The sequence below is a fragment of the Gopherus flavomarginatus genome, chromosome 4, assembly GCF_025201925.1.
Source record: "Gopherus flavomarginatus isolate rGopFla2 chromosome 4, rGopFla2.mat.asm, whole genome shotgun sequence".
NCBI lineage: Eukaryota > Metazoa > Chordata > Testudines > Testudinidae > Gopherus > Gopherus flavomarginatus.
In genome coordinates, this window is record NC_066620.1 from 28,770,186 (window position 1) to 28,784,644 (window position 14,459).

The 14,459-nt window shown below is 50.7% G+C and overlaps 3 non-coding genes across 3 annotated transcripts; 1 reads left to right on the forward strand and 2 right to left on the reverse strand.

Moving 5' to 3' along the window:
- Positions 1-414: 414 nt before the first annotated feature.
- Positions 415-530, reverse strand: LOC127050402 (U5 spliceosomal RNA). The gene has a single exon (XR_007774214.1). It is a non-coding gene; the product is annotated as a U5 spliceosomal RNA (small nuclear RNA).
- Positions 531-4,052: 3,522 nt separating this feature from the next.
- On the forward strand, positions 4,053-4,216 carry LOC127050427 (U1 spliceosomal RNA). Its single transcript, XR_007774238.1, has one exon. It is a non-coding gene; the product is annotated as a U1 spliceosomal RNA (small nuclear RNA).
- Positions 4,217-13,196: 8,980 nt separating this feature from the next.
- Positions 13,197-13,268, reverse strand: TRNAQ-CUG (transfer RNA glutamine (anticodon CUG)). Its single transcript has one exon. It is a non-coding gene; the product is annotated as a tRNA-Gln (tRNA).
- Between the last annotated feature and the right edge of the window lie 1,191 nt (positions 13,269-14,459).

Consider the following 14,459-nt stretch of genomic DNA (forward strand, 5'->3'; position numbering starts at 1 on the left):
TAACTGACCTTCCAACAACGACAAACTAAAATCTGCAAGAGCAGCCTTTCAACTCAGGGGCCCAATAACAAGCTGTTGCCAATAACTAACGGCAGAGTTACAAATGACTCCAAACCATACACTCTTAGGACAAACCAAACCTTAACACAAACAACGCCGCATTTATTTGCTGCTCTTCAACCGTGATAACCAAAAACTTCCGAAACCAAAGAGCCAGTGGAATACCCATCACAAAAGTGTCCCCTGCTAGATAGGAAGCCATCTCACTAACACAATGAGCTCAAAGTAAAATAAAATAACAGGACAGAAAATCCCAAACAGTCATTCTCAGAGCTCTGAGTTGTTTATAGGAAAGCTCGAGCCACTGACACCAGTTCAGGTAACCCCCCCTCTGTTCTTTTCACAACAGAGAACAGCCTCGCTAAAGCAAAGCCTCAAAAAGTTGGGTACAAACTCATAAATGTTCCTCTCCACGGAAATCTTTAATAAAAGGCGAAAGATTTATACGAACTGAAGAGAAAACAGAGTATATAGAAGACAGGGCAGAGGTGCTGCCGGGGCAACCGCGTATGCTACCACAAGTCAGGGTGAGTACTCTCACAGCCCGCTAAACCGCAGAGCTTTTAGAGGAAATGGAATTGAACCAATTGACAGCCCGAGTTGGATCATGGGAACCGGGGACACAGGGAGTAAAAGTAGCCCCTTGACCAGGGACTCGCTTCGCTGCGCTCAGTGCACTGTGAGTATGCAAATAAGATGCTCTGGCCGTCTCCGGCGCTCAAAGGAGTCTTTTCTCCGGGCTGCCTCTGCTCCTTCCCCAGCTGGGCAGAGATTGGGATGCGGCGAGGGTGGGGAAGCTGCTCTCCTGAGACAGACCCGCTGATGCCCAGGCGCATGGAGGACGGAGCCCGGACAAGAAGCCAGAGGGCACTTGGCCCACAGCTAAAATCCGGAGCAACAGCACACACTTTGCCAAGGAACAGGAGGCGGGATCTCGGACATGAGATTCTATCTGCCGGCCGGGGTGCGACCCCGCGTTGTACCTGCTGCTTGGTCTGCCTCTGCTGCAAAGTAGCGCGCCTCAGATCCTTGGAGTTCACTGAGCTGCAGCTCGCCCTGATGCACGGTAACAGCTTAAAAATCATGGACTCTCAGGCTACGTCTACACTACAGCATAAAATAGAAATTATTAAAACCAGTTTTATAAAATCAATTTTATGCGTCCACACTAGGGTACATTAATTCGGTGGTGTGCGTCCATGGTCCTACGCTACCATTGATTTCCAGAGCTGTGCACTCTGGGTAACTACAGTAAAAGAATGAGACCAATAACTTCGATTTCTGTCCACACTAACCCTAAATCGATATAGTAATATCGATTTTAGGGTTACTCCTCTTGTTAGGGAGGAGTACAGAAATCGATTTTAAGAGCCCTTAAAATCGATTTAAAGTGCCTTGTAGTGTGGACGGGTACAACGTTAAATCGATTTAACGCGGTTTAAATCGATTTAACGCTGTAGTGTGGACCAGGCCTCAGGGTTGGAAGGGACCTCAGGAGATCATCTAGTCCAACCCAATCCCCAACTAAATCATCCCGGCCAGGGCTTTGTCAAGCCTGACCTTGAAAACCTCTACGGAAGGAGATTCCACCACCTCCATTGGAATAGGGAACCCATTCCAATGCTTCACCACCCTCCTCGTGAAAAAGGGTTTTCCTAATATCCAACCGCCACCTTCCCAACCACAACTTGGGACCATTGCTCCTTGTTCTGTCATCTGGTACCACTGAGAACAGTTTAGATCCATCCTCTTTGGAACCCCCTTTCAGATAGTTGGAAGCAGCGATCAATCCCCCCTCATTCTTCTCTTCTGCAGACTAAACAATCGCAGTTCCCTCAGCCTCTCCTCATAAGTCATGTCTTCCAGCCCCCGCACCCCACCCGCAATCATTTTTCTTGCCCTAGGCTGGACTCTTTTCAGTTTCTCCACATCCTTCTTGTAATGTGGGGGCCAAAACTGGACACGGTACTCCAGATGAGGCCTCACCAATGAAGAATAGAAGGGAACGATCACGTCCCTCCATCTGCTGGCAATGCCCCTACGTATGCAGTCCAAAATGCCGTTAGCCTTCTTGGCAACAAGGGCACACTGTCGACTCATAGAAAACTTCTCGTCCACTGTAACCCCTGGGTCCTTTTCTGCAGAACTGCTGCCTAGCCATTCGGTCCCTAGTCTGGAGCAGTGCGTGGGATTCTTCTGTCCTAAGTGTAGGACTGGGCACTTGTCCTTGTTGAACCTCATCAGGTGTCTTTTGGCCCAATCCTCTAATTTGTCTAGGTCCCTCTGTATCCTATCCCTACCCTTCAGCGTATCGACCGCTCCTCCCAGTTTAGTGTCATCTGCAAACTTGCTGAGAGGGCAGTCCACGCCATCCTCCAGAACATTAATGAAGATATTGAACACAACCGGCCCCAGGACCGACCCTTGGGGCTCGCCGCTCGATATTGGCTGCCAATTAGATGTGGAGTCATTGATCACTACCCGTTGAACCCGACGACCTAGCCAGCTTTCTCTCCACCTTATAGTCCATTCATCCAGCCCATACTTCTTGAACTTGCCGACAAGAATACTGTGGGAGATGATTGTATCAAAAGCTTTGATAAAATCAAGGAATAACACGTCCATTGCTTTCCCCTCATCCCCAGACCCAGTTATCTCCTCGCAGAAGGCAATTCGGTTAGTCAGGCGTGACTTGCCCTTGCTGAATCCATGCTGACTGCTCCTGATCACTTGCCTCTCCTCTGAGTGCTTCAGAATTTGATTCCTCGAGGACCTGCTCCATGATTTTTCCAGGGACTGAGGTGAGGCTGACTGGCCTGTAGTTCCCCGCATCCACCTTCTTTCTTCCCTTTATTAACGATGGGCACTACATTAGCCTTTTTCCAGTCATCCGGGACCTCCCTCGATCACCATGAGTTTTCAAAGATAATAGCCAATGGCCCTGCAATTACACCCGCCAACTCCTTTAGCACCCTCGGCTGCAGTGCATCCAGCCCCACGGATTCGTGCTGCTCCAGCTTTTCTAAATAGTCTCAAACCACTTCTTTCTCCACAGGGGGCTGGTCACCTCCTCTCCATGCTGTGCTGCCCAGTGCAGCAGTCTGGGAGCTGATTTTGTTCATGAAGACGGGGGCGGGGTGTGGGAAAGCATTGAGTACCTTAGCTTTTTCCACATCCTCTGTCACTAGGTTGCCTCTCTCATTCAGTAAGGGGCTCACAGTTTCCTTGACTTTCTTCTTCTTGCTAACATACCTGAAGAAACCCTTCTTCTTGTTACTCTTAACATCTCTTGCTAGCTGCAACTCCAAGCCTGAGTTGCCCTTCCTGATTTCGCTCCTGCCTGCTCAAGCAATAGTTTTATACTCCTCCCTGGTCATTTGTCCATCTTCCACTTCTTCCGACGGCGCTGCCTGCCAGTGCACTCAGCCTCACTTGGCAGGTAACAAAAGGGATGGAGTGGCCTTCCAGTTTCTGGAGAGTGGCTGACAACACCCGACCTTCTGCACTGAGGAAAAACTGACGTGAGACAAGGCAGGGGAGGTCGTTCTTGTATTGGACCAACTTCCGGTGGGGAGAGAGAGCAGCAAAATGCAAGCTGCACTCTTTCCCCAGCAGCAGCTGGTCCATGTCGTCTCTCTGATAGCCTGGATGCCTTGGACGGGACCCGGCTTCAACTCCAGGGCATGCAAGAGCCCTGTCCCGGGCAGGCAGGGGAAGGGGCCCGAGCGGAGGGGCGGAGCCGCGTGAGCGTGAATGCAGATCTGTGTGCGAGCAGAGCATTGTGGGAGCAGAGACAGGCTGCACGGCAGGGCCCGACTTTGGCCCCGCGAGCTTGGCATGGAGAAGGGAGGGGCCTCAGGGATGCGGCGGGGCAGCTGTCGGCAGTGGGGGCCGGTGTGGGCGAGGCCGGGGGCTTGGGGTGCGGCGGTCCCTCCCGTGTCTTATAAGTCTGGGGAGAGCGAGGGCGGGTGGCAGCTGGGCAGTAGGACTTCATACTTACCTGGTAGGGGAGATACCATGATCACAGAGATGGTTTTCCCAGGGTGAGGCTCCTCCATTGCACTGTGGGTGTGCTGACTCCTGCAATTTCCCCAAATGTGGGAAACTCAACTGCATAATTTGTGGTAGTGGGGGACTGTGTCCGTGCTCTCCACTGGCAATTGGTTGAAAAGACAGGAAAACGAGATGCCTTGGGGAGTGCTGCTCAGTGGGCTGGGGATGCTTGGTCTAGCGTGTAGCTGTGTGTTTGGTTAGTTTTGACAAAAGCAGTTTTGCTCTCCTGTCTTTATGACTGCTCTCTTCCTCAGGCCCTGTAACTCTTAGCACCTTTATCTTTGCTGCTGATAATGGGGCTAAGGGAGAGAAAGCAAAGCTCAGTTCTGAAACTTTACTTGTGGCTTCCAAGGCTCTGTGCTTTCTTGACTTTCCCTGGTCTTTTGCAGCTGATCTGCTCTCTAGTCTGCTTTTGTGGGGGGCCTTGGACCAATGCCTTCTTTTGCTCTAAGGAGAGCTGCCCGCCCACCTGCTCTGCTTCTTTCGCTGCTTGTAGCTTCTTGCCCAGCCCTCCTTCTTGGGCTCTTCCTCCTTTGACGGGAGGACGGCCTGTCCAAAAGACCTGTCCTGCCCGGTCCCCTCATCCACCAGGCAGCCTCGCCCCCTGCCCTGGGGCCGCTTTGGCTTTTGCTGTCTGTTCCTGTCTCTTGGTGGCCTCCCTGTCTGTGCTACGGAGACCAGGCTGTCACAACCCTGTGCTGGAGGAGGTCATTCCATCGCTTTAGGCCCAACGCCTCCCCGAATGCCCTTAGCTACAATGGGGGTTAGGGCGGCGTGGCCACGTCGCCCAGGAGCGGGTTCCCTTTTGCGCACCCCTGACAGATGGAGCTGTTTTGACTTAACTCTTCGGGACGCTCCAACCCTCGGGCCTGGTCTGCACGGGGAACGTAAATCCGCGCGACTACATCAGTCCACGCTTTGGTGGGAAGAATTCTTCCGTCGACCTAGCTCCCGCCTTTTGGGGAGGTGGATGGCCTGCACCAGCAAGGAAAACCCTCTCCAGGACCCTTCTCCGGGAACAGTGCCCTTCCATTTGGGGAGATTATGCTGACCTCTGACTACCAATCTCTCACTGTTAATTCTTACAGCAAACCAGGGCAAAGAAAGCCTTTGCAATCACTATTCTGCAGCCCCAATGCTCTTTTCTGCTCCTTCCCACCGTAGGTTAAGCAGGGTCGCTATGAACTCTAGCCTGCCATCTTCTGGTGATCTGTTGTAAAGGCCTTTTGAGGCTGATGTTATTTGCATGGTTCCACCCACTCTGGATTGCATGATGGGAGTGCTTATCCAAACGGTCATTTCAGCTACTGTGGGATCCCCAGTCTCTTTGTTATTGGGGCAGGAGTAATGCAGTGTATTTTCCTGTTCGTTCTGGATCAAGGAGAGAGTAACTGTACCTGGCATTTGAGGCCTGAGAGTTTCTCCCTCGCCTGAAAAGTACTCACCCATTAAGGGGTCTGGGTTCCAAAGACTCAAAGTTTGTGGGGGTTGGGGATGGATGTTTGTTTGGTTCTTGCTAGCTCGTGCTTGTGCCTGCAGGTTTCCTTTCTGCCGTCCCTGGTGTGTAAAGACAGAGACGTTTTTAAATCTCTTTGAGTTGTTGTTAGTGCTGCAGTCGTTTGCCTTAAGTTTATACCACTCAATCTCTTTCAGGGTATCCTTTGGTTCCTGAGAGGTAAAAGTCTGCTGCGTGTGTGGTGTTATGGAGTGAGGTAGCAAAGGTTGGTGTTGCAGAGGGGGTGCATGTGCCACAAAAACTCCCCCCTCCCCGGCCAACCCCAGCTCTGGTCCCAGAGTCCAGAATTTGCATAAACCCTCCAGCTGACCTGTGACTAAGAATTTGGTTGCAGAGGTAGTTCGTGTAACACAAAAGTTGTGTCCCACAGCTGATCTCCCAGTGTGCAATCTGCAAAGTTTCCTTGCCGTTTGAGCCATAAGGAGCATTTTATCCATCTACAGAGTTGTTTACAGCTTTTAGTGTGGAAATGAGATGCCAGCCCAGCAGTTTATGTATATCTAAAAATGACATTTAGTCATTAATGACTTTTTATCTGTGGTATAGATGCAAATATGTATTAGAACTAAAAAAGCTTTATTTTTAAACTAGAGAGAAACATAAGACCTAAAACTTGCATTTAGAGATTTCACAAGAAATCTGTACTAGCAAATACAAACATCCTTTTTCAATCTCTCTTATTTCACTATGCTTTGGAACCCATGTCCCTTGCCTAACGAGATTTATGTAAGTTCGGGTGAGTTCCAAAATCATGAACTGCTAAGTACCGTTCTACTGTCCTTGATTTATATCACCGGAATAACTGCACTTTATTACCCCTGCCCTAATAAGAAGGAGACTGGGGATCCCACAGCAGCCGAAATGACCCTTTGGACAGGCACCCCCATCATGCAAATAGGGGTGGGTGGAACCATGCAAATGACATCTGCCTCAAAAGGAATTTACAACAGATCGCCAACAGATGGCAGGGTAGGGTTCATAGCAACCCTGCTTACATCCTACCCCCAGCCAAGAATTGGTGGTCCCGATAAATCACATTCCCTATTATACCAACTCATTGGTATTGAATGCGAAGTTATGGCTAGCAAAAGTAGCCACCCATATCTTCTGTGTAGCATCCAGCTTAGCCCCTGTTAACACAGAAGTCAGTGGATTGTTCTCTGTCCACACCTGAAACTGAGCACCACACAAGTAGTCTCGAAATTTCTCAGTGATGGCCCATTTCAAGACCAAGAACTGCAGCTGGTGGATGGGATAGTGAGTTTCGCTATCAGACAGTCCTCAGCTGGCAAAGCCTACAGATTTACTTTTCCTTCCACTTCCTGGTACGGGACTGCTCCCAGACGCTCCAAACTGGCATCAGCATGCAGGATAAACGGTTTGTTTGGGTTAACAAGGACTAGGACTTGCACATGAATCAGGCAAATAATTATTTCCCATAAAGCCCTGTCACTTCTCTCATCCCACCATGTCCCAAATGGAGAAGAGAGGAGCCCCTCCCGTATCCCACGCTAAGAACACCAGATTGGAGAGGGTTAGGGGAGAGGGTGAGGTGTTATGATTCAGTCCAGGTCTGCTAATGCTGCAAAGAAGAAGATTTCCTTTCTCAGTCTAGGTCAACTTGAATTGTTGTTGCAGTGGGGGAGAGATGTCTGTCATCTGATTCTTAGATGCTTTGGTGAGAGGGGATAGGCAGAGGTTTTTTCTTTCCTCTGCAGCTCAAATGGCACACTTCTTCTCTGCTTTTTGCTCCAGCTTGATTTCTCTCTTGCAGCTCAATTTTCTCTTTCCTGGCCTCATTCCAGAGCATTCACAGCCCAATTCTCTATCCTCACTCTGAGTCCTCTACTGCACCCTGAATGTCTCATTCTAACCCCACCCCAGAGTCTGCACCCCCAGAGCCAGTGCCTTCATCCCTCTGCACTCCAACTCTCTGTCCCATGTAGCCTGATGTAGGGTGTACTAATAATATTAATTTGGATAATTTGATGAAAATTTAATTGATTAGCTTACATTTTATTTAATTTAATTGAGTTACAAAGTTACATTTGCATTACTGCTATTCAAAAGATACATATGGCATTATATACAACAAAGTTTTGGTTAATATACTCACAGCCTTCCTTGATAACCTGGTGGTAAGAGACACAGGACCAGCCTTGCAGTTCAGGTTTCTCAATTCTTAAGTGAAAGATGAAGTGCTTAGAAAAAGCTAGTGTTACTTAGAGTTTACTTGAATATGTTAAACTTAAAATCAAAACCTAATAAAGACTAAAAATGTAGGGAAACCGAACTTAGCCTAGTTCCCTTGAAACTTAAAGTTTAAGAACAAGTACAGCCTGCTGATAGTACATAGAGAGAGAGTGGAGGAAGTAAGTCAGAATGATAGAGCAAAGTGCTCTAGCAAGGTGGGTTACCTCTTTTATATGGCACAAGGGTCGGAAATCCTTCCTCCTATGCCCAAATTTCATTCCTCACCCACAGAACATTAGGGTACGTTTACTTCATAGGCTAGTATGTTTGTGCTTGTTGATGACATGTACATATGCACATAAGTTACCTTGTAGTGTACCTGTTAAATCTGTGGGTACAACACTGAAAAAAAACCCTATGCCATTCTCCATTGTCGATTGGTCTAGGTAAAGGTCATGGGCAGGTATGGGTACTTATCTATTTAGGTAACATGATAAAGGTCGATTTTCCTCTCTGAGTAAAAGGTCACAATATAGATATGCTAACTTTGCCTTAGCTTAACATACAGGATATGGCCTGTAGGTTCTCGTAAGTCATGTGTCTCAGTCCCCTAATCATTTTTATTGCCCTCTGCTGGACTCTCTCCAGTTTGTCCACATCCCTTCTCATGTGGGTCCCAACCCCAAAAGTACTCACATTTCACCCCATTGGCCCCAAAATGCCAGCTTTTAATATGTAAATAGGGTGCTGCCATGGTCAAGTCACTCCCGAGCTCTCCAGTGGATCCTGCTGGTAGACAACAAGGTGAAAATTAGCCAGGATGTCACGCAGCCAAATCCCTGTGCTCCTCGCAGGTGGTATCGGAAAGCTCCAAGATGGCTCACTTCCCTTTCTCTCATCAGCTTCAGGCCCCAGGGTTACAAATGCACAAACCATTTGGGATTCTCCCCTGGCCTCAGGGTGTGGGGCTGCTCTGAGGGGATGGACTTGCACACTTGGGCTATTTGTGCAAAGATACAATTTCAATTTCTCTTAGAGAAATTTGAGGGCAATTTATATTTGGTAAAAATCTTATTTTGTGAAAGGAAAGCTGCAGTGACAGCCTGGTTACTGGGGTGCAAAACACCTTCCTCCTGGGAGAAACAAGAAGTTAGAATTAGAAATGCACATCGTTTGTTCCTGTGTTGGTACAGGTTTAATTTTGCTTCTGTGTAGGTTTGTTTCAGGCTGTGACCATTTTGGTTTATTGGGTTGTTTTGGTTTTTTAGTTGGAATGGAGCTTTTAATTGACATTTTCTGGATTCGAATGGCTGTCCTACAACACCAGTTTTGACATAGTTCTGCATATTTTATACAGATCTGACCAGTATTCAAGGATTCAGTTCCTTTATAGGAGGTTTTAATGGTCATGCTTATTTATTTGATGTTATTTTATCATTCTGCTCTAGCACACTTTTTTGATAAAATGTTGAAATTATTAATTTACAGCATTTGTTAGTTTTTATTTTCACAAAAAAAGTTTTTCTTAATGTTCGGGTTTTAAATTAAGCCTTGTTTTTGGTTTCAATTTTTCATTTAGGTTTTGGTTACTGATGGGATCTTTAAGAGAACTTTGGATTCAGTACTAAAATTTGGACAGATTTAGAATATTTAAAGTAAACCCTGTTAACTATTTTATTGTAATAAAGTTTGTATTGCTGTAAACCCTAGCCCGGGGGAGAGGAGATGAGCCTGGCCTTTAACTGAGAAGGAGCAGAGTCATGGCCCCCGTGAAGGGTGGGGCCAGGTGATGGGGGGCACAGCCCCCCAATTTTTTTTGTCTAGCTCGTCTCAGTCCCGCACTAAAGGAGAAGAGTCTGATGCCACCCCTGCTGTTCACTGGGTGTCACTGCTGCTCCATGGGAAACATGCTCTGTGCCTTACCCAGATTGGTGGGAAACACACTCTGTGCATTACCGTGACTGGTCCATGGGTGTCACTGCTCCTAGAGGGCAGACACATGCTGTGCATTACGCCACCTGACCAGTGGGTGTCACCGCTGTATCAAGGGAAACACCGCGTGTGCATTACCCTGAATCACCACGAGGTGTCACTGTTGCTCCAAGGGATACATACTCTGTGTGTTACTCTGATTGGCCACTGGGTGTCACTGCTGCGCCGAGCAAAACACCTTCTGTGCATTACTCTGACTGTCCACTGGGGGACACTGCTGCTCCAAGGAAGACATAAGAACGGCCAGAATGGTTCAGATGCAAAGTCCATCTAGCCCAGTATCCTCCTGTCTTCGGACAGTGGCCAGTGCCAGGTGCACCAGAGGGAATGAATAGAGCAGAGAATCATCAAGTGATCCATCCCCTATTGCCCATTCCCAGCTTCTGGCAAACAGAGGCTACAGGCACCATCCCTCCCCACCCTGGCTAATAGCCCTTGATGGATCTATCCACCATAAACTCATCTAGTTCTTTTTTGGAACCCTGTTATCGTCTTGGCCTTCACAACATGCTCTTGCAAGGAGTTCCACAGGTTAACTATGCAACTGCCCTGAGTTTACCCCCCACCTTCCCCTGGCCAGGTTGTTTATGGAAAAGAGGATGAGGATGAGGAGAGCCATGATGTGTCTGGCAGTGGCTGGCGCCTCAGTTTCCTCTAGGCAGCAGTGCTGCAGGCTCCTTTGGTCTGTGCCCATGCAACTGTGTCTGGGGAAGGGGGAGTAGAGGCTCATGCTTCCCAGCTCCACGCCCCACCCCCAGCAGCTGGGGAATCCAGGCCAAATTTAACCCTGGTAGCTGGGCTGGGATTAGCCTGGGCTGGGATAGGGCTGGGCACGAATTGGGAGGGAGACAGACACACCTGCTGTGAGGGAAGATCCTCCCATTCCCTGCCAACCCCCTTCACTCCTTGCAGCACGGCACCCCCTAGCGTTTCTTTCTCTGTCATGGGAGCTGTCTGCTGCCTGCTTCTCCTTTAGCATCATCTCTCCCCATCCTGGGGCACTGGCATTGCTCATCCTGTGCAAACAGGCAGGCCCCCGTGTGCCCCATGGCACTGCTCTGCAATTGTGGGGACAACTGTTGGATGGAGCCATATCAAAATATGGGAGTGGGCAAGGCTGGGGACCAGGACTCCTGGGTTCTCCCCTCAAATGTGGGAGGGGAGTGGAGATTAGGGTTTAGAGTGGGGGAGGGGCAGGGCTGGGATCCAGGGATACTGTTTTTTCTGGTTTTCTCCACCTCCTGCAGCTGCCTCGGTCCTTTCAGTGCGTTTCTTGTTCCAAATTCATTTGCTGACTTGTGTAACTCACCCCAGAGATGGCTGCATCTCACTGTTGGTTGAGGCACCCTTGGCTGCATCACCTCCTAACCGCATCTCTCTCCCGCTTCTCAGCACTCAGCAAACATCCACAAGATCATGGGGCACTTTGAGCACTGGGCAGGCAGGGGCCAGGTGCCCAGCCCTCCCTCCAGTGATTGGGACCCAGCACCCCCTACTTTTTACAGGGATTAAAAAGGGGCAAAGGGGGGCAAATCAGAGGAGGGGGTGGCCAGTGTCTGAGCAGGGGGTGGAAATTGACTGGTCGGGGGGTCAAGCAGCTGGAGGCAGAGTTAGGAGAGGGACTGAAGGGCAAAGTCAGGGAGGGGGGAAGGAGCCGGAGTTAAGCCCAGAGGGAGGTGCTGCCAGAGGGTTAAACCTTGGCACAGGCAGGGGCAGAGGGGTAACAGTTATCCCGGTGGGCTGAGACTCCAGTGTTTGCAAACATGGGTGAGGGGAGTAGAGGGCTTTTTTATTTCCCCCCTCACAGGCAGCACCTCTCAGCATGGGATTCCCAGGGCTGGGCTCTTAAAGGCACAGGCATCCCACTGCCTAGACACTGCAGCTCCTCTCTGATGTAACCTACTGAGGTGCTGCAGTAGGAGACTCAATTCAGTGAAACTGGGCATTCCCTATACGCCCCCCAATCAGGGGGCTGTGCACTCCCTTCTCCGAATTTCCCCAACACCTCCTCCCTCAGTGGTCAGGTACTTACATGCAGCGCTGCCAATGTTGTCATTGGTTGTAAATTTGAATGGAAATTGAAACGTTAACACACACTTTAAAAGCAGATACAACGTATAAAAACTACTTGTACCTGAGAAAGTAAAATAGGTTTGGAAAGTCCGGACAAAGCCGGGTTTCCTCACCCAGCTGCTGTGTTTGCTGACAATGTGGGTGCATTGGCTTCGGCAGTGTTGGCCAACCTTAGAATTTCAAATGATGATTTGTAAGCGAGGTGTGAATGAGCTCTCCCCTGACAGCTACTGATGACCAGGGTTGGGTGGAGGCTTTGGGACCAGACTGTATTTACATGATCTCACCTACTCTGCCGAGGTATCCAGCGGACAGAGCTGGGCTGCCTCTGCTCTAGGTGCCCGGAGGAGGGAAGGTGTGTGGGGCTCCACCCTGGGACTCTTCCTCCCTCCTGCCAAGCCCTGACTATTAATCCCAGCCCTGGCACTCCTTTCTTCAAGCGCCATGTGGGCCAGAGGAAAAGTGTGGTAGGAAGCACAAGGGCCAAGCTTGTGAACATCAGGTGCTGCAGCAAGAATCCCAACTATCAGGGTAGCAAGTTCTAGAGCCCTAACCCATTGTGGCCATCCCAGCCAAAGACCTGGCTCCAGGAGGTGTGAGTCACCCAGCAGGAGGGGAAAGATTCACTCTTACACAGCTGGAGACAGGGAAGTTGAGCTCTGGGGCTTTACCACAAGCATGGGTGGCAAGTTTGTAGAAATTTTGGTGGTGTCCAGAACCCACCCCCAACTCCACTCCCAAACTCCATCCCCACCTACCTAAGGCTCTGGGAGGGGGTTTAGGGGGGAGGTCTGGGTTGCAGATCCTGGGCTGGGGATTAGGGTGCAGGAGGGGTGCAGGTTTTGGGATAGAGTTTGGGTGCAGGCTCCAGGCTGGGGCTGTAGGAAGGGGTGAGAGGTGCAGATTCTGGAAGGGTGTTTGGGGATAGGAGGGAGTACAGAGCTGAGGGGCTGAGGATGAGGGATTCATGATGCAGGAGGGGGCTCAGGACTGGGACAGAGGATCAGGGTGCAGAGGGAGCTCAGGGCGTTGGAGAAGCTCAGGGCAGTCTGCCTTGCCCTTACTGAAGGGTGGGCACTAGGACCCTGGGGCAGCAGACAGCACTTCTGCCCTATATCCCTCTACTCCAGCAGCAGGAGCAGGCAGGCGCACGCTGCTTTTTGTCAGGCAGGGACGCAGTGTGGCGGGGGGGACATGCAGGGGGAGGGGTGGCAGGCAGGGGCCAGGGCCAGGGGAAGAGACCCAGCTCCAAATATTGCTGGAACCCGAGCACCGCAAATGCTGCCGCCTATGACCACAAGCCAACACAAGATCCCACTGAGATTTGAACTCAGATTACAGGATTCAGAGTCCTGAGTGCTGCCCATTACACCATGGGACCAGCCTGTGCAGCCTTCTCTGCACATCGGTGACCCTCATGGGGCTGGCTTGTGTAAGGGGGCTCTTGGGCCTTTACTAAAACTTAGTGTGTGTGTGTGGAGGGGGGTTGGTTGGCTAATTCCCAGCACCAATAGAAGGGGGAAGGATCAATGGGAAATCAGGACCCTGAGACTGACAGTCCCCAGGGACAATGGGGAGAGGCCAAAGCTCCAAGTTAGCTGCACTGACAGGCCAGGCAGTGTAATGAGAGAGTCACCAGGCCAGGGGGTCCCATCCTCCATGTGAGCTGGAACTGCCTGGGTAAGAGTGAGGCAGAGCTAAGGAGAGAGCAGGAGCCTGAGAAGAGCCGGGGAGCAGAGCTGTGCAGGTGTAGTGCCAGAAACTGCTACATGTAGGAATTTGTAACCTGTAGCAGTTACTGATACCTGAGGTTGTTCTTATTTGCTGACTTGCCCTAAGTGGCTAAAACTTGACAGTGGTTTCTCTAGCAAAGGCCAGTTCCTGGCCCCTTGGTCCAGACATCCTCCTTCATATCAGGCTAGGGTGACCAGATGTCAAAGATGAAATATCAGGACGCGGGGGGCTGAGCAAAAACAAAAGCTAGAAGGCCTCCCCGCCACCAAGCGGCAGTGGCACAGCCCCATCTTCAACCATCTCTCGGCTCCAACCCCCACTACACCCCCAGCTCCCCCATCCCCTCACTCCTGGGCCCAGCGTGGGCTCCGAGCTCTGCAGCCGAGCCATGATCCGGGCCCCTCCTGCAGCTCCCGGGCAAGGGGTGAACCAGGCAGCTCCTGGCAGGAGCGTGTCCGCCCCACTTGTGTCTCCACCCCCTGCCCACCTGGGCCCTGCCTGCTCCATGCTGCCCCCAGCCCCACTGCGCTGCCCCACAGGCTGCAGGGTTAGAGAAGCTTCTGCTCTGCAATCCTGGACATGGCCATGGCCTGTATGCAAACCTGGGATGGAGGAAGAATGCCACGTGCTTGCGGAAGAGGCAGGGCCAGGGCGAGGATTTGGGGAGGGATCCAATGGGGCAGTGAGGGGGTGGAGCTGGGGGCAGGGCCAGGGCCGGGATTTGGGGAGGGATCTAATTAGGGAATGGGGGGGCAGAGTTGGAGGGGGGCAAGTATCCCTCCAGACTATGCCTGTGTGCTGGAGAAAAGGACAAAGTTATTTGTTTGTCCAGGGTCCC